We start from the raw sequence: 20,617 nt of genomic DNA, 5'->3' as shown, positions 1-20,617 counted from the left end.
GACGTTTTTTATGCTTCGTTTTAAGTTTACAGTCACATTATTCCAAAATCAATACATTATACTTTTTCTTTATTCAAATAGTGTATTACTAAATGTAATGAAATAAGTAATTACACAAAATTAAAATTATAATAGTAAATCACTTCATAATGAGTAAGGGAGAAAAAGCAATAAAGAGTCATTAATTTAATCAACACATAAATTAATTTAATTGATTTTTGATCTCCAAATTCTATACAAATTGCCTTGTTAGTAATAAGGACTAAATAAACAGTATGTGTATATATTTCAACGTGAAGTATGAAATATAGTTTGTGGAAAAGTTTGAGAAAAAAATTTATATTTATAGCCCGAAAACAAAAAAGTAAGCTAGAATGATTTTTCTCAAAATTTAGAGTGAATAACATTTGCATTCTTTGATGAAAAATTATTTTCAAATTCTGACAATAAATTATTCTTATGAAACTTTTGTCTAATTTTGTGGATATCTGCACTCATCATACTAATTTGAGTAAATAGATTTAATAGACTCAATTACATACAAATTCGAATAAAGGAAACGGTTTTTTTAGATGAAAAGTAGATTATATCTGGATTTTTCTTAGATTCGAAGTATATTAAAAAGTAAAATTGTTGAAATCTTATGTGCATAAAAAAGAAAATTGGAGTTGGAGATTTTAATTATTATAATGGATTTTTTTAGTCCTAATCTAAGTCTAAGCTTAAAAAAATCCAAAATTGATATTTTTTTAAAATTTTTTCAATAATACAACCAAAAATATTAATTTTTTGTAAAAAAATTCCAAAAGAATACAGCTATTCACAAAAAATTTTATTAAAAAAATCAAAAGTCTATAGTTAATTCTCAAAAAATTAAATTTTTTAGAAACAATATTTCAAAAATTCACAGCTAATCACAAAAAAAATTATATTTCAAGTAGTAAATTTTTGAAAAACAAGTTAAACAATTTATAGCTATTTATCAAAAATTTATTTTTTTGAAAAAAACCTTCAAAAATCTGTAGCTTCACATAATATAAATAAAATTGAAAAATTTAATTTAAAATATTGAATTTTCTAGTACAAAGTTATGACTAATTAATTTGAAGGGGGCCACAACCTCTCCAGTCTACTCTCTATGATTGAATAGCAATGTCTAATAAATTTAAAAATATACATAAAGAACAATTAAAGCTTAGGATTTGTTTCTATAAAAAAGAAAATTCATCAATGCCATTTGGCAATCTTATGAATTCGTTTGAAGTCGATATATTTGCAGATTTGTTACTTCATGAGACTTCTATGCGAAGTATTTCATATATTCAAAAATAGGTATCTGAGAAAATGTATTACTTTCTTTATTTCTTATACCTGGATTTGACTGTACGTCTATGAATAGGTTGTGAACAACTTGGAATCTGTATAAGGATATTTTTCAAATTTCAACCAAAAAATTAGATTAACAATTTTAAATGAAGGGTTTAGAGTAGTAATTGGGGTTAGGATTATGGAATAATTGATTAGTATAAGAATTATAAAAATATTCTGTAGTACGTAAGATAGCTCCAATAACCAAAGTTATATTACTCATAAATAAATAATAACCATTTAATTTGAATAGATCCAAAGAAAGCGATAGTATTAGTCAATCATTGGCAATTTAGACTGACTAACACTACATAGTATTATAATAATTTATATGTGTGTCTAATTTCCGTTCGTCCCCCTTGGAAAAACAATCTTAAAAACTGAATGGAAATAGATACAGACTTTAGAAAATAAATAAATTTTGCTTGGAATTCTGAGTTACATAGTTAGGGATATGGTTTATTCTGATCATACACGATTCCTGGCATCTGGATAGCAAGTATGTTTTTTTGCTAATAAGTTTTATTTTTTTATACAACAAGAACGATTCTGCGTGTCTCTAAGTTTTTTTCTAAGGTATGGGTTGCAATGTGTTGAAAATGCACAAAAAAACATCATCCAATAAACGAATTATTGCCCGAACAGAAAAGAGGAGAACGAATAAATACGAATTAAAAACGGGAATTAGGTAAATAAAGGAACAAGAGGATTAACAAATTATTCTTAGTATGTATTTTCCTAATGGATAAAGAAGGAACGTACAATTTAGCAATAACAATCACAATAAATAAATCACAAGGTCAAACATTTGAAAAAATTGCTAATTATTTACCAAAATCAGTATTTTCACATGGTCAACTATATGTTGCATTTTCAAGAGTGTCAAAAGGAGCTGCAGGTTTGATTATATCTACATCAAATGGACTGAAAACAACTAAAAATGTAGTATACAAGAAGGTATTAAAATAGAAATTTACCCATTATATAATAATAGTTTATAGTAGATCGTTTTAGCTTAGAATTCTAACATAAGCAGACTAAATATAAATAAAATGATTTAATTTTTCATCGGTTATTTTGAAGATAGCTCGTGTTTGTACTAGTGTTGTAATTAAATTAATGAATTTAAAATTAAGTAATTGCAGCTTGTACAATTTGTTTATACAATTTGCAACTTGTACCCTTTATGTATATACACATATGAAGTAAAAAAATTAACTGAGATTTAATAAAATAAATATGGAATTTCTCCTTTCCTTAATTTTTGTTCAATATTATTTTATGTTGACGCATCACAACTTTTAGATAGTGCTAGAAAAGCTCAAAGAATTTTTGTAATATGCGTTTCAATCCAATGATAAAAAAAAGTCAATTTTGAGATTCAAGAAAAAACTTAATATTGTATTTTATTAATAAAGGTAAATTGGCAATTTATTTTCTAAGTGCCACACTTACTTTTGATTACTTTTGTAACACAAATTACAAAAGTTTTATATCCAAATTATCACAATAGTTCTTTTTCTTTGCATGTTATGACTTCTATATTTTTTTTTTTTTTTTTTTGAGTAGCAGATGTTTACAATTGATAAGTTGGGGCCCAGATAGCAATAATAATAATTATATATTAAATCCATTTATATGATATTAAAGTAAAACAGATCTTTGTAGAAATTTAAGTTTATATTTGCTTTTTTGTAAATTGATTTACTTTCAACTTTGATTTTAATAATAAAAACTTCACAACAAGTTGAAATTTTAAATACGGAACAAGTTTAGTCCTTAATATCTTGGCAACACTAAGATCTATTTTGATAAATTTGAATTCTCCCAATACGAACGCCATGTGGCCATTATGGGTTAACTTCGTTCTGGGTGCTCACCTCGGATTATTTGAGATTATGAGCTGCCCAAATTAATTGTATAAGATGTTGTCAAGGCTTTCAAAGAATCTGATGGGTCGGGAACACCTGCTAGAAGGACTAATGATCGTTCCAAGAACAAAATACGCACCCCTGACTTCCTGGAGATAGTCTTATTCCTGAATGTGGCATCCCAACTCGCACGATTCGAATCCCATTGAATATGTGGGGTATTTTGGAGAGAACGTCCAATAAAAATGCACATAACACTGTTGAGTCCTTGGAGGCTTCAATTCTCAAGGTGGTTTCCAATATGATCAAGAAGTAACTCTTCAAGGCCTTTTCAAGGTTCAGAACCATGTTGAAGACTGCGATTGAAGCTAGAGGTAGTTGCTTCGAGTGATTGACTTCATGATGGACACCTACATCTAAGAATAAAAGGTATATGAATTACTGAATTAATTTTGGAAAATAAAATGTAATATATGTTACCCTTCAAGTTTCCAGATTTAAAATCCCTAACTTATATTAACTGGTGGTATTTAGAAATAGTAACCAAAAAACCCCAAAAGTGACGTAGTATTCCAAGCAATTTGAAGAATATTTTTGAGGAGAGCAGCTTAGTTGTAAGATGTTTCATTAAATTATCTCCAATCAGTTATAAGAGGAAGTAAATAAACACAAATTCCACTCTATATCTAACAAGGACAAAAGCAGGAATTTTTGGAAGTCAGACCCTCCATTTTACTGAACCCAATAGCCCCTCCAGCTCGCCCCCTATGGAAGCTTCTGGTAAAAATAATAACTTCTGAAAATAAAAAACACTCTAGAGTTTGCAACTACCTACATAAAATCTTGTGCTCTATAATTTTCATATTTTTTTCATCTATACCAGTTGATGTATAAATTTTGGTTACTGTTTTATATAAGTTTTATTTGACATTTTACTTAATCAAAGAAAGTCAGTTGTTTGACTAACTGTAATAAGTAATTAATTTTTTAGAGGCATTGAGATTAACCCCAATCTAAGTATTCTTCATATTAATGCATTTGATTAGTCATCTAATCGATTAATTTATATTAAATTTCGGCTAAAAAGGCAAATTTTACATTAATAATAAGGAAGATAACTCCCAAGAAATCCTCAGTGTTATTATCCATTATTTATGAGGAAATACACACATAAATACACAATACTTTTATCAATTAATTTTTTTAGGAGAATTTTTTTTCTAACACAACCTAATGCACTTTCTACATATTATATAAAAAATAACTACCAACTATGATGTAAAAAACAACAACAACTGAATACATAAACATTCAGAAAAATCAAGAAATCCCGGCCACAACATTTTCGTCGGATTAAATGAATTAAAGGTCCGGCTTTATTCGCATTAATTTAAACTCGTCGAGAGCCACCTCCGCTATTCTTGGTGAAGGGGCAGACACCTATCAAACGCGTCGCTTAGATATAAGTCTGGAGCTTAGATAGCCCCATCCATGCCAAACGTAGTCCCTTGTTGGTCCCTTTGAAGCCGTATAGAATCAGGGTTTCTTCCTATTTTTTATCAATTCATATAGGTAATCTCTTCAAGAACGAAATGATAATAATAAGATAAAGATAAACTTTTTTGAATAGGATTTATGATTACTTTAGTCTCTAGAGCTCTTACAAAAACATGATCCTCCATACTAAAGGCCAGCGAGAGTTAATTTATTTTTTAAGCACCAGCGTTTATATTTTATTAAAAAAAAAAAATATGTAACTTTATAATTGAAATTTTTGAATCCCTTTACAAACAGAGAAGTCCTTTAATAAAGTCATTTTCTAATGGCTATAGAGGTCAAAAAACTCCCTTTGAAGAATAAAACTTCACAAATAGAACCTTTTCATTAATATTCAACAGAAGATTGAATTAAAATGTGACCCTAAAAAATGGACACCCTTGCACTTACGCTATAATAAAAATTTATAAAAAAATTAACCTTTTTTGTGACCTTCTATTTGACCTTAAAACTGTACTTTATTATTTTTTTATATTAGGTATGTATTTTTTTACATGACAACTATGAAGACACGAATAACAAATACACAAAAACTACACAAATATATGTAATATACATCAACAATTTTCCTGTATGTATCACTATTTAGTAATAAATAGACATATACACCAGTACAACCGTATTTTATTAATTTAAAATGATATATAATTATTAATTATAGCATAGAAAGGCTTTAATAATCACGGCATTCGTGAATTTCTTTTTATTACATTAAAAAAAAAAAAGACATTTATTGGTGAAGCAGTAATTTTTGGGGTGGGTGATAGGTTTTGTGGCTGTTTTATTTATTGACTAAAGTACAACCAAGATATGTGGTCGCTGGAAAAGTTGGGCTGAAATTTAATTTACTTATTTTCATAAATGAACAACCTCCCCCTCTAATATATAATGTTAATTCTTTATGTATAATCTATAACAAGTGAAAAAAATATTAGATTCCATATAAGAGACTAAATTATCTCTATGTTTGTATAATTAGACAATTTTTTTGGGTATTCTAATGAAGATATCATATAAATCATAATTCTTTCATATGCTCAAACGTTTATATGAATTGACTTTAACTTTTATTTTCGTCGTTATAGTTCTTTTAAGTCGAAATAGGAATCGAAATTGAATTTATTCTTTAAAAAACAATATTTAAAAAAAGGTTGGAAGGCCCAACATATGTTTGTTGAAGGTTTTACTCTTCATTTCATTGTTTCACGAGCTGAAATAACAATAAAATAATTTTATACCCTGAACTTTGTTTCATGGTACATAGTAATTGGCTAATAATTTTGTAATGCATCTTTAGTTATTATTTTAGAATAATATAAATATATTTTTCTGGAAGTATAATGCAAAATACAATCCATGGTTTCTGTAAAGATCATGCTCAATATTAAAATTTGGAAAGAAAAATTTCTTTTCAGGATTAAGATTTGAAGGGAAAATAACGTCAGTTTAATAATAATTATTTAGATATTCTTATTGCATTTTGTTACTTATTGGATGTGAATATTATCTATTGATAAAACAAGCAACTTCCTTATATTTCACTCAAAAAGTCATCCTTGAGAATAAGGATCCACAAATTCCATCCACGTAGGATGGTAGATATATTAATTTACTAGCGGAAGAGAGTAATTTTAGTTTATATATATATTTGCAAACTCATATTTGTTATTAACAATTTCGACATTGGTAATATTGTCCGATTATATTTAATTATCTACCATTATTATCTTTCATGCACACATATTATTTAAAGTATTTATGAAATACATATATTTCCAAACATATTTAGTTTTAATGGACTGTTAAAGATTAAAAAATATATATCTTATTTCTTCTTCCTCTTACGATTATAATATATATTCATTTCAAATATTAAAGTATCATACCCAGTACTGTATATAATATGTCCTGCCGGTACGTGAAAATAACAGAAACTGAACATAAATGTGGTAATCTTCTCTATCAAAAGAATGTAGGATATAGAACACAAAAGCTGTCATAACTTTTAATTACATTTACTGTAAGCAGCCCTGACAGAAAGGAAATAATCACAAATACCACTCATTAAATACCGGGTGGTCCATTGAAATTTGAGGACTTACTAATTCAATAAATATTAAAGGTAGAGGTATTAAAATTAATTCATATTTTCTATATTAAAGCAAGGATCCCCGAACCATGTCCCCCGGGCAAGATCAGGTCCCTGTCGTCAGTTCATCTGTCCCGTCGAACGCACATGGATTTACTGCATAAAATGAAACTTTGCGATGAAAATTTAAATTTGAATATTATGTTGAGTATTCTTTGTAGAAGATCTTGATCACAATGTTTCTTAAATTTACTTTTGTTGGAGTGTATTTTTGGGGGATTATCTTGTAAATAAGTATAGTATACCTTTGTCCAATTCCATACCTTTTGAGCCATATATATTTAGTGTAAGTGTCATTTTCAGATCCCACTTTTTTCACCCTTCATTATGGCTACTAAAATAGAAAGATGACGCCGAGCGCGGCGTTTTCAATAAAGAGTGAGGAGTCAAGTTTGTGGAAACAAAGAACCAGTAAGGTAGTTGTGTAATATGCAACGAAAGTGTAGCAGCTTTGAAAAAGTACAATCTTTGACGTCACTATGAAACGAAACATCTATCAACATATTTAAATTTTTCAGGAAAGTATGCTCTGAGAAATATGAGTCAATGAAATGTGGTTTAGAAACTCAAAAAAACTTTTGAAGATAAAGTTTGCTGAAAATGAATATTTACAAGTTACAAAATAGTCTACAAGATGGCAGAATGAATAAAACCATTTACTGATGCCAAATTAATCTAAGAGTGTATGATGGAAGAAGGAAACGATTTGTGTCCTGAGAAAACTGATTTGTTTGGAACAACAACAGGAAAATACATATTCATGGAGGTGCGAAAAACTTTGCAAGACTATAAACTTCAGTGGAAGTTTACATCGAGGTGTTACAGTTGATGGAGGAAAAAACATGACTGGAGTGATGAAGGGTCTAGCAAGGCATTCAGGACTCAGTTGAAAGATTTGCAAATTTTGGGACGCTCTGTTCATATACTGCATCATACATCAGCAAGGACTGTGTGGGAAACACTTACCTTTTTGCTAAAGTCTCTTCTTTAATGATTTTTTCGTAAATATATATTTTTTGTTCTTTGCACACCACTCACCCATGATTATCATGGAATGCTAATTTTAGTTTTTAGTCTTTCCCCCAGAGCTTTCATTCTGGCTTGCAATTATTGAACAAAATGAGTATGCGGCCTGCGCTTGTAATTCTTTCAGTTATCAGGCCCGTAGTAAAAAAAGTTTAATGACCCTAATTATTTAAGCATAAATCATAAGCTACGAAACAAAACATATCTGAGCTCGCTAGCTTACGCACGAGTCGAGAAAATGACACTTGAACGTCATCGACGAATTTCCATTCCCTCACTCCAAGCAGTTGGGTGTCTCTAGCCACCGTCTTCGCCGTCGACAAGTTCGAAACATTGGAGAGGAAGAAGGGTTCTTTCAATAAGGACAAACTGGAGCTAGAGGAGTTCAGAAAAACAGCGCAGATCAATCCTCTCAAATACATGAGGGACCATGAAAGAGATCTCAGGATTTTACGCCAGACTGTCAAGAGAGCTATTAAAAAAGTGGGTGAAAAAAGCTTTGTGAAGGTGAAGAGACCACTTTTGACACTAGCAATGAAATAAACCCATCTCAATTTTTAATGGATATCTACTTGGAGCATATTTAAGGGAAACGTTATGATAGCTCTGCTATCCTCCAAAACATTCTTCACACTTTCAGGGTGACCACGTTAATAGCCGGGTTATTTTTATCATACTGGCGGATATTATTATTTTCATCTATGTTCATCCTCATTCTGCAAAGATAACGGGTATATATTTAGGTAGCCTGTCGGTTAGAGAGTGTAAAAGTGTATAGCCCCGGGACGTCGGACTAGTGATTTGTGAGTCCTGCTTCGCTATAATTGCTTTCAGTCTATGCATATAACTCTATATAAACCATTATGATGATATGCATAATATATTAGTAATTTTCATTAATTATAAATAGTACCATAGACATGTACATACAATACAATTAATTAATAACTTAGTTAATTACTTATTTATATATAAGAACTATTTTTCATTCTTCCATGAAAACACGTTACATAAAGACTAAAGACCTATCTGATTATTTGTCAAAATAAGACAAAGTATGACATGTAATGTTATAACTAACTACCAGAAGGAGTTTGCTATCAATATTTACAACAACTTTAAATCCCTTTAATCAAAACAGGATTTCAATTAATACATTTTTGATAATAATATAACATAAAGGTAGGTTAAACTGGATTTCGACCTGTTCATCGATGGATGTCAACACCAAAAACATCACAATTCCACAATGTTTGTCATGTTTATTGAATCTTTCAGCCTTTTCTCCAAAGAGAAACAGAAAAAAGACAGAAAATCAGTTGAAAGTTGGCTCATTCTTCCCAGTTATAAAATTTGTATACAATATCAACTGTTGGGAATTGTTCCCAACACTTTACCAAGACATCAATTCAACCAATCAAAAATGAGAACACTGGTAATGGGAAAAGAAGCAGGGATTTGTCAGATTACTACAAGATGCAGTATTTTTTTTGTGAGTAAGGAATGCCGTACTTATTCATAATTAGTGCTCTAAATGTTGATTGGCTGATCCCGATTAAGCTGCATGTTGTTAAGTTGTGAATAATTTTCAGCTGACATAGCTGAAAATCTTTATTGCATTTATCAATATTTCCTCCTCAAAAACAGAAAAACTGAGAGTGTCTCACCAAACCCCTAGGGTCCGATCGAACTCAGGTTAAGAACCACTGGTTTAGAACCTTTGTTTAGTTTAAAATACTTATATTTGTCCCGATGTGGTCTTTCTAATAAAATCTATCAATTTCTTATTCTGTTATTATGATAATCTTTTTAGGCTATTTTAAATACAATATGAAGCACACTCAATCAGTTAATAGCAACAATTTGTTGAAAGAAATAGACGGTATTTTGTTGATGAATATAAATGTAATCCCCACTCAATTTTGAGAAAAATCATTGGAGCTTACATTGTCTCGACTGGAAGAAGGTTCATTTTTCAGATCACCAATTCCAAAATAACGAGCAATCTAACAAATAAAACAGATTTTATTCATTAATTATATATAAATGCATTAAAAAATATGAAATTTGGAAGTTGCCCTCTTTTTACAATTGTTTTCTGAAAATAAATTTGTGCTTACCAATAATGTCATCATTATTTTTTTGTTATACAATAAAAGAATCACTCTGAGGATTTGTTGTGGGTTAGAAATGTCGACATCTTTGTTGGACTTGGAAGATAATTGAGGATTGTCATCGTAGTAATTCCAGCCTTTATCATTGTTGTATTAGGAGAAGGATTAATGTTTATTTTCTTCCTCTGCTTCTAACTGATCTAGCTCTCCTCTCTTCTCAAACATTCTTTATTAAAAACCTCAATTTATTTTCCTAAAATAAACAATATAAATTAAAGACAGAACTTATAACATGCGGATCCAACAATAATGTCTAAGATAATTAAACAATAATTAACATTTCAACTAATAAAAGTATTTAAAGGATCACTACTTCAAAAATTATAACGAAATAAAAAAAAGTTTATAAAATATCTTTCAACACTTTCTGTTGCTCCCTCCTTTCATTATGCACGCACACGTGTGACCCTTCTAGTTCCTTATATAAATTTAATCAGTTTCATATTCTCATTGAAATTCTCCATCATTGATATGGATCTTTATTCCATATTCTCCATTCCTGGAGGTTTTGTCTTTTTATTAGTCCTGGACGCGTACATGATTGACTGTATTTTTGTTATCAAGGCTTCTATTTTGAACTTTTCTGTGTGATGCCATTGACGCTACCCAATCACCCTTCCTGATTCTGCAGTTACTTCGTATCTGTACCAACTCTTCCACTCTAATAATTAATTACCACACGGACGGACATAAAAGAAGAGGTGCTTTAAATTTTCAATCGCCAAGGCACATAAAGTACAGTATTGCTTTTTTCACTCATGACTTGTTGGTATAGAATGAGGATCTAACCATTTAATAAGCGGAACCACTTTTGATCATGAGAAGTAAAAGGGTTTCCCAACCATTCTTCAAATAGTCAGGGCGACCACGTTCATTTTTGGTTTCTTTTCTTCTTACAAACAGGCGTGTAATATTATTTGAATCTCTATATCTGAACACTTTTTTGTAGTGATGGAAAGATTATTTGGAATCAGGTATTTTTTCTGGAATTAGCATCTGGAAAATATTTTTTAACTGACGATTCCAATTATTATGTATTATACGAGTATTGAATTATTTATTACTTTTCTAAGTTATGAAAAAAAAAGATATATTAAATATATTCGTCAAGATATGAAAAACGACCATGTGAGCTTTTTAATTGAGTTTTACAATTCTATAAATTTTGTAATAAAATAGTTTAAGGAGAAAAAAAGTAGCGAAGAAAAAATATAGAACACAAGCTAAACTTGAACAAAAGTGTTCTAAACACATTTGCAAATATTGTTACTTCAGGGGAATAAGTTATCCAGAGGAATCCTCAATATTTATATAAAACAAAGGAAACCAATTTATTTTATAAATTGTGATTCTTAGAAATTTATAGCAAAATGGTATTTTTTTAACTATTATTTAAAATATCAATAAATCGGGATCGGCATTGGAATTTTTTGGTTTGAATATTCCCATCACTACTTGTGAGTGAATTAAAGAAAGTTTCCATGACAGCAGCTCTTCTCACCATATCCATCTATTATTACAATCCAACAAAAAATCCTGTGTGCATGCCTTTAATTGAAAAATAATTAAATTAAATTATATGCTTTTAATTTATTAGTGCTTATTATTTTGATGAATGTTTATAATAATATGTAATAAACAAATGAATACCTCTCATCTATAATAAATAGTTCACCTAAAAACTGCATTAATAATTATGACTTATGCTGATTCACAAAAAGCAAATTATTTTTTTACTAAAAGGTACATCCATATAGCAATAAATCAATGTTTTTTTACCATCCTTCATCCCTTTCTTCAAAACCAAAAGAATTATATTCCACAAAAAGGAAAATCATCCATGTACAATATATTATACATATTATTAGGTTTTAAATTTTACAAACATTTACGAGTGTTTTGGAGGAATTTACTTTAATATCACGCGGTTAAGTCTTTGTTATTTTACTCTCATTTGATGTGACCGGTATTTAAGTACCATTGTTTTACTTCTTTTTTTGATAATTCGTCAGTTCATGCTTTTATATTCAATTATATGTTGTTATACATGAATTTAGTGGTTATTAATAGTTAGTGATGTGTCAGTTCGTATTGGACTTGACCGAATAAATAAGGAATCACATAACACTATTCATAATTGTGTGAAAAAAGATGACGAGACCATAATTGAAGCAGCATTTTCGGTTAAAACCGTGAATTTAATTATGTAAGGTACTTCATCAGGCTTGGATATACATTTGTTAATCTTGAATAATTTATTGTCAAAAAACAACAAAAAAAAAAACCAATGGTGGAATTGCTTTTATGAAGTTGAGGCTACTTTTAGACCGAACGAAGCTTTTATCCTTAGTATTTTCATTTATCTTTTTTTTTCTTTCTGGTCCTTGACATAGCTCCAAGGTCTACTTTTTTTATTATAGATCATATTAACATTACTATGTCTCTATCTATAATACGGTAGGGATTTTGTAACATCTGATCTTTGATGGCCTTAACGACATCTTTTGTGAAAATAAAACAAGTTGTTGAAATGTCTCCATAGACCATGATTAAAGCAGCATGGTTAGTTTTCAAAATGAATTTAATGTTGTCAATTCCTTCCTCTGTCTTCATGGTGGTTGTATACCTGTCTGTTGGCCTGTTCTACACTTTTTCAACTCTGAATTAGTTGTCATTAGAAACCAACATAGCTGGCTGGGTTGCAATCATGAGTTTAGATTAAAATGATTTTATAATGGAAGAGGTCAGGCTTTTTGTAGTTTATATCCAAATATATGTTATCTTATATTTCAATAAATGATCATTATTATTTTATTCTTGAAGAGAGAACAAATAAATATAAAATAATAACTGGGATCTAAATAAAGTGTCAGATACGAAAAGCGTTTCATTAACAATAGCACTTACGAAATAATTATCCTCTTCTCTGATGTGAATCTTTTTTTAGGTTGATCGTATGGACAACAGTCTTCATGATCGATTTATTTATGAGTTGAACTTTAAAAATATCCCATATGAAGTAAAATATATATTCAAGACAAAGGGTGGGCATACCACATAAATACATCATTTTGTATGTTATGCAATTACAAGAAACGAACTTTCCTCTACTATTATTTCTGAGTTCGTTATTGACAAAATTTTATTACTATCAGTAACTGCATACTTAAATACATACGGTAGTTAAATATGGAAATCGTGTGTATTTCTTAGTTGCCCCGTGTTTTTTTTTTGTATTTTTTTAATTGATAATCTGCATAATTTATTTTCTTTTCCTTAGCTGTTGGCATTATTATTTAAATTCTGAGAAGAACTTCCTTTCCTACTACTTTTAATTATATTTAAGACCTGATTGAACATTCATGTGCGCTCAAAAACACGGGGACAGTAACCCCGAGGATTGGTTGTGGCGTTGTGAGTCCTTCTTGGACCAAGAGTAACATTGAGGATCTACATAAGGGTAATTTTTTCCACTATCGTTGTTTCCCCTCACGTCACATCTAATTCTAGCTGATCTAATGAAACAAAATGACAGCAAGTTGCTCTCCTCCAAAAGTCTTCATATGGTCATGGTTACCATGTTAATTTGGAGTTTTTTTTTTAACATTCCCAAAACCATACGCAGTAAACTGCCCGAGGGAAAATTGCCTGTGGAAGATTGCCATGGAGAAGATTGGCCTCTAGGAAAATTGCCCTTATTTTGTTCAAACTTCATGATGAATATTAACAAACTATAAATTCAAAAATTAAAGAAAAATCAATTATTGACTATTGAAGTACCCATAATTTTATTAGCATGTAACGTAGCATTCATAAAAAAAAAAAGAGTTAAATGGAGTAAAAACATAGTTCAAATGGGATTTCAATTTACAAGCCGAAGACTTAAGAAATATTTCTTGGTATTAAAGGGTTTCCTTGGATGTATTCTATAAATTGGCAGTGGTTTTTATAGTAATCCAACATTCCACGGGCCAATCCAAGTTCTGAGGGTATTTAACTTTTAAACAGGCCCTACATTATTTACCCCCCTCTATACCAATCCTTTTCATCCATTTCTTAGTATATTGTATTTAATTTAAAGAATTACAAGGAAACTCGGGGATGGAACAATCAAATATGTTTAGATATTTTTCATGAATAACATTAAGCAAATTTATAAATTTTTTATTATCCATCATGAAGTTTGAACAAAACATGGGCAATTTTCGCCCGTGCAATTTTCTTCCAGGACAATCTTCCACTGTTAATTTTCTCCAAGGCATTTTTGGTAGTAACGCCCAAAACACACACGATGCTCTTCACTATGAATAGTATTTTATCTCATCTATTAGTAAAAAAAGATATTTACATATATGTCATTTACCGAAGTATATGCTTGTAATAATTATAATCCATGTCAAATTAATGCACACTGAATAAAATTTATCCAACTCTTTTTATAAGTTAATTTAATGCATCAAACAGTCAAAAAAATATAAGTCCTTATGTCTTTAACAGATTCTTAAAAAATATATATATTAAAAATATGTTTGCATTCGGACATATACATATATTGTGAAACTTTGTGAAAGACTTTTATACACCTCAAACTTTTAATTACTTTTCTCCAAAAATTCATTATTTATTTCACTTCTATTCAAGTATAAATAGGTTACTTACAATTTGCAACTTGTATAAGCAAATTGTACAAGTTACAATTTATTGGTCTTAAAATATAGTATTTTAATCATAACGTTGATCATTTTAATTTCCATATATTAATTGAAACTATCATTTCATTTTAAGCATTTGAACAATATAATGTGTTATACAGATAGTTATATAGAGGGGACAAGCTAAACTCCTTTTTTAGAATGTGTAACAATCAGACTGTAAAAGTAGTAACGGGGGGGACTGTGGTATTATCTTGGAGGCAAGACTCTAAAGTTTTTTTTTTGTTTTTTTTAAATACAGTCAATTGCTATTATACTTCGACCAGTGAGGAACGTGCGTTTCCTGTCGAAAATAAATATTGTCCAAAAATGGTGAGCCAGAATATTTTATAAAATTAAATAATTGCAATTTAGCTCTTAGTTTTTGTTGATACAATTAATGAAGATAATTTAATGTCTTTAATTTCGAATATAGAAGAAACATTTTTTCATTTTTTTTATGTTCCTTTAATTAGTCAGATAGAGTTGCACTGATTAAGTTTAAGTAAACATTATGGTATTACAATTTCTCCGTCTGTCCTAGGAATGGTCTATGAAGTCAATGTACATATAGTATATTTTTCTCTCTGGGAATAACATAGCCACATATTGAGTTCAAGAGAATAATTTCTGCGGAACGCATTGCCGATTTGACTACGTTGTATTTTCAGTTCATTTTATCTTCAAAATTTTGCAAAATCATTTGCAAACAAATAACTCTACAGATGATTATGATAAAGAGCTAAAATTGCTGCCATTAGTTTTTATTATAAATGGGTACAATTTGTTTAAATCAAGTATTTGGAAACGGATTTGTCTTGAAAAAACATTTATATTATCTTTTCAAAATCAACAAGTTCTAATTTATTTATCAATTTAGTATCAATAATTATAAAAAATAAGATATGTTGTTAGTTATACTTTGCATCTTTTTGTCAAAAATAACTGTGCCTCCAAAACCTTGTAATAAACAGTTATTTAAAAATTTATTTATTTTTATTTATTTGTTTTTTTTCAATTATGAATACGAAAAAAAAGTATCTCTTTGTGACATTGACATAGCACACAATAATTTTTTTTGTAAATTACACATTTACAAACATAAATAAAAAGATATTCTTTTTATCTTTACACAAGGAAAATTAGTTTACTTCATACATTTCAAAATCATATAGAAACAAAATAAGAATTAAAAAATAATAAAATGTTTTTGAATCCGCTATCATTGGGAAAAATGTTTATCTCTTCTGGTATTAGAATGGCACGGAAATAAATCTAATGGAAAAAAATATTGAAAGCTTGAATATATGTAATTTGTATCCGCTTTCTGGCCTTGAAAAAATAGTACTGTTTTGATACAACAGTCTCAATATCAGGAATTTTTGATGACACTGCAACTAGGATGCTGTCTTCAGGATCCAACCGATTTCTGTATTTTGTTTTGAGATTTACAAGGGTAGAAAAACCTTGTTCGCAAGGGTAGGTATTTGCAAGGGTAGCAACCTTTTAGTCACTTCCAAATGTGTACCTCTGTAAGTCTTTGCAGCTTTTGACATCCATTTCCTTATATATTTCATTGTTAGAACAAAGTTCAATAAGTTCTTCTGCCAATCCTTCAATTTATTCAGGCAAATACGCCTGTTCACATTTAAAAAGAATTTCCAATCCAGCTGACAGTATATGAATCAGACTCTGAAAAGTAGTCACAGAACCGAAAGTTTGGCCAGGTGACTTGTGACAGGTTCATTCATGTAACTAAAACTGCAGTCTTTGCGGCCTTCCATTAACCAAAGTTTTATAAATTACCTCATTTGAGGTAGTTTATAAACCCTGTATATCCTACATCTAATTTGTTTTGGGTTACAACTTGTACAATTTCCTAATACAAGTTAAAACTTGTACAGAACTGCAACTTGAAAACAACATGTATGTGCAAATAACATTGTTCCTTTTTGACTAATGGCATTGCAAAAAAAACACACAACAAAGTAGTTGTGGAATTTAATTAGCTCCAGGTTATGTTTCATGAGATGATGAAAAGTTTATTTTGACCACACAATGGACAATGTATTGATTTTATCATACGATACAAAAGTGTTTTTAATGAAAAAATAAGCAAAACAATGGATTCACATAACAATTGACCTTATTTATTTTTTGCCCCCTTAAGCAATAAAAAAACACTACTATAATGTACGTCTAATGCTCAAAATAATTGAGTTTCAAATTAGTGTTATAATAATATAATATATATTAATGGCATACGTGCTATAAATTTATAGGATGTCTATTGGATTCCTTATTCAGAGGATCCCTTTTTCTCTCAAACATAAATTTATGTTTAGTACTCTATATTTAGGAAGAGAATTATTAGAGCTGATAAATAATATCTAATATTTTTATCTTGACCTATATGAAGAGAACAAGCATTCTATTGAGTCTTTTATTATATATATGTAGAAATGGAACCAAATATAAATATATTTATCTTTATTGCTCATCTTAATTCAGGAGCACTCTAAGGATGAATGGCTGGAGTAGGGAAATTCGAGATTATGTGTCATTATATTGTTATCTTAAAAAAAATGGCTTATACATGAAAGAAGGATAGGAACAAAATTTTGGACTTAACATTAGTCGTCATTTTATTCTCTTCTTTTCTATCTTTTCTATTACTTAATATACGAGATGGTCCAGTTAAATCTGAACACTTATAAATTCAATAATTAATGAAGGTTGACCGATTGAAATTAAGTGATATTTTGACATACTAAAGTACACGGTGTCCACGATAAATTGGAACTATCTTAAAATACAACCTGCTTGATAAAAATGGAATTTGGAGTGTATTTGTTAATATGAAAAAGTTAGACATGATATTAAACAATAAATTTATTCAACATGTCCTCCCTCAGCAGCCACCATCTTCTCCATCCTGCCCCTAAAGGATTTGCATGCCCTGATGACTTCCACGGAATCGACAGCATTCCACTCCCTCGTAATGGAGCCCTTCAGGGCCATGATGCTCTTGTGGCTGACATTGAACACCTCCCTCTCCAACTTCCCCGACCAGTAGTAATCCCTCGGATTGAGGTCGGGTGAGTTGGAGGGTCAGGTGTTGCAATCCCAGAAAGTGATGTCGTGGGAGTTGAAGAGGTTAGTGGTCCTCATGGCAATGTGTGGTCGCGCTGAGTCTTGTTGGAATATGAACTCCCTCCCAGCAGCCGTATCCTCCATCCAGGGGATGAAGAACTCCTCCATGACTTCGCAGTACCTTATCGCGTTAACCCTTTCCTTGGGATTGAAGAAGAAAGGAGGCATCACCTCACCGGTGCTGCAGATTACACCAGGGTCATCACGGAGGCTGGGAACTTTGTGGTGAAGATTGCAGGGACCTCTTGTCTCTCCTGGGTAGGCCACCTGTCATTCTGGATGTTGTAGCTTCTGTCGACAGTCCAGTTCTTCTCGTCGGAAAAGAAGATGATTCTTCCTCCATGGCTCTTGAGGTCATTGAGGAGACACTTACCGCTGGTGAGCCTGGTGGCCTTAATGGATGCCGTGAGGATATGTTATTTGGACATTCACAGCCTTGCAGACCAGCTGCTTGCTCACTCCAACCTGGACAAGGAAGTCCCCAGCGAAGCCTTGATGGACTTCTAGAGGCCTTCAAGGAAGCGTGGAGTGCGGATTCGGTCACTTCTCATGTTGTGGGCCTTGTGGCAGACCTTCCCCTCAACCTCCCAGGCATTGAAGACCCGTTACACCGTGGTCTTGGGGTAGTTAAGAAGCTTGTATATAGCAGAGGGCTTGTGTCCCGCACGAGCCAATTCGAGGATGATGTCTTTCCTTGCTTGTTCCATAATGACTATTGTTTGTTGTCAAAACAATTGTGGTGGAAGTTATAGTGTATTGTTCACTCAACCTTTTAGATTGGTATGATTTAACCCCAAATATCCACATTATGGATCTGGATGAAGTTTAAAGTAGTTCCAATTTATCGTGGACACCCTGTATAATCAATTAGTTACAGAAAAAAAAATGTGATCTCTATCTTACGTGCAAGTCACAAATGTGAACGTTAAATTTCCATTCGCACACTCCAAGTAGCTGGGTGTCTCCAAGACCATTGTTGAATTTTAAAATTCAAATTTTTCATATTTTAAAGAACCACTCTGTACTTACTCAATCCCCTGTTAGTAAACATCACTTTTGTACTACGGTTAATAAACTGGGTAGAAAATAAACACCAAAAATAACTATTTCATCCATTTTTCAAACGTAAAAATCAATTTAAATTCTGAAAATGCTTGGATAAATATAAGATATCGAAAAAAATCCTTATTTTTAAATAATCTGAACATCATGAGCTTGGGGTTTCAACAAAATATAAGGTCGTTGTATTCCCTGTGATGTAAAACAAGTAATCTGGTTTATGAAAAACAGAGAATATTATTTTATACACAAATATCCAATGCCAAATTCCCTAAAATCAATAATGGAGGGCTCTTTTCCTTGTCAGAAATATCATAAATAGTTGTTTTATTCTTAAGCAAATTTCTATTAACACGTTTGTAAAAAACATATCTTCCAAAAAGTAGTTTAAATTCTGAAAGCAATCAATCTTTATTTGCTACTGACATTACACAGCAAATGTAAGTGGAAGACTTAATAATTATGATATCAAAAAGAATGCAGATTTAATTATAATTTCCTTAATAAATGAAACATTATTTTTAGGAAAATGTTTTTTGTATTCATGATACATTTTGTTACAAAAAAGAGGGGTCATGTTCGATATCTTAATATGTATACAACAAAAAAAAAAAAATTGATAAGAAAGATTGTTTTACTGATCAAAGAAACATATGAAAATGAAATGCTGCATTGTAAATATATTTATGGTAATATGTAGTCTTTTTTTCTAAGCTAATACATAAAACTACAATTAATTAGTATTGAATCAGTCTTTATTTAAGACTGCAGTCAAGTCCAGTTCAGTCTCGGAACGGTCCATTTCAGTTCTGCATATCAGTATTAATAACTTATAAAGTTCGGTCTTTGATGAGGTCAATCAATTTTTTTTCTCCATTTTTTATTTGTTCTATTACTGACAGTCTGAAGGACCAACAGTCTTACAGACCGTTCCTAAGACTGGACTGGACTAGTCCGTACAAATAAGCACTGACACAACACTTCAATTAATAATGAAATAAATAACATTTTCAGTACCACTGCTATATATTATTGTAAGTCGTATGCATTTAACTTTATTAGGGATTGATGGGAGTCTCTAATCGTTTGGAATGAAGAAATAAAGACATTTGCAAATCTTATCCATCACTTTCTATAACTCACCTTTAAAAAACAAACAATTGGTCATGTTCTTTGTCAGATTAAAATGACTGTTTAGAACTTTTGCATATAATTTGTATTTATTAGTAGAGATACGTGAACTTTATTGAAGGAAAAAATAAAATTACGTGGCTACTTATGCTCCAGAGGGTTCAAGCAAGGCCAAATGCATGTATATCCTATTTGGAGAGGAGGGTCAACTGAATACCATGTAAAAATGAATAATATGACACATTGGTACATCAGGGACAAAAGCTTGAAAAAGTAGACAAAGGATGGAACTTTAACTCTTTTTGAAAAAGATTGACCTTTTGTATATAAAAAAAGGTCATTTGAAAAATAGACAGGAATATTTGTTAAAAAACCTCATTATATGAACCCCAATAACCCCATGCAATAGCGTTTTCTCCCACATGCTCAAATCCCTCA

General features: G+C 30.4%; 1 long non-coding RNA gene across 1 annotated transcript; it reads left to right on the top strand.

Moving 5' to 3' along the window:
- Positions 1-978: 978 nt before the first annotated feature.
- LOC121119059 (uncharacterized) lies at positions 979-4,569 on the top strand. The gene is made up of 3 exons (XR_005864661.2): positions 979-2,056; positions 2,120-3,668; positions 3,728-4,569. It is a non-coding gene; the product is annotated as an uncharacterized lncRNA (long non-coding RNA).
- The last annotated feature ends 16,048 nt before the right edge of the window (positions 4,570-20,617 follow it).

This window comes from Lepeophtheirus salmonis, chromosome 5 (genome assembly GCF_016086655.4).
Source record: "Lepeophtheirus salmonis chromosome 5, UVic_Lsal_1.4, whole genome shotgun sequence".
NCBI lineage: Eukaryota > Metazoa > Arthropoda > Copepoda > Siphonostomatoida > Caligidae > Lepeophtheirus > Lepeophtheirus salmonis.
The sequence above is the reverse complement of the archived record's forward strand: the minus strand, read 5'-3'. Positions and strand labels throughout refer to the sequence as shown.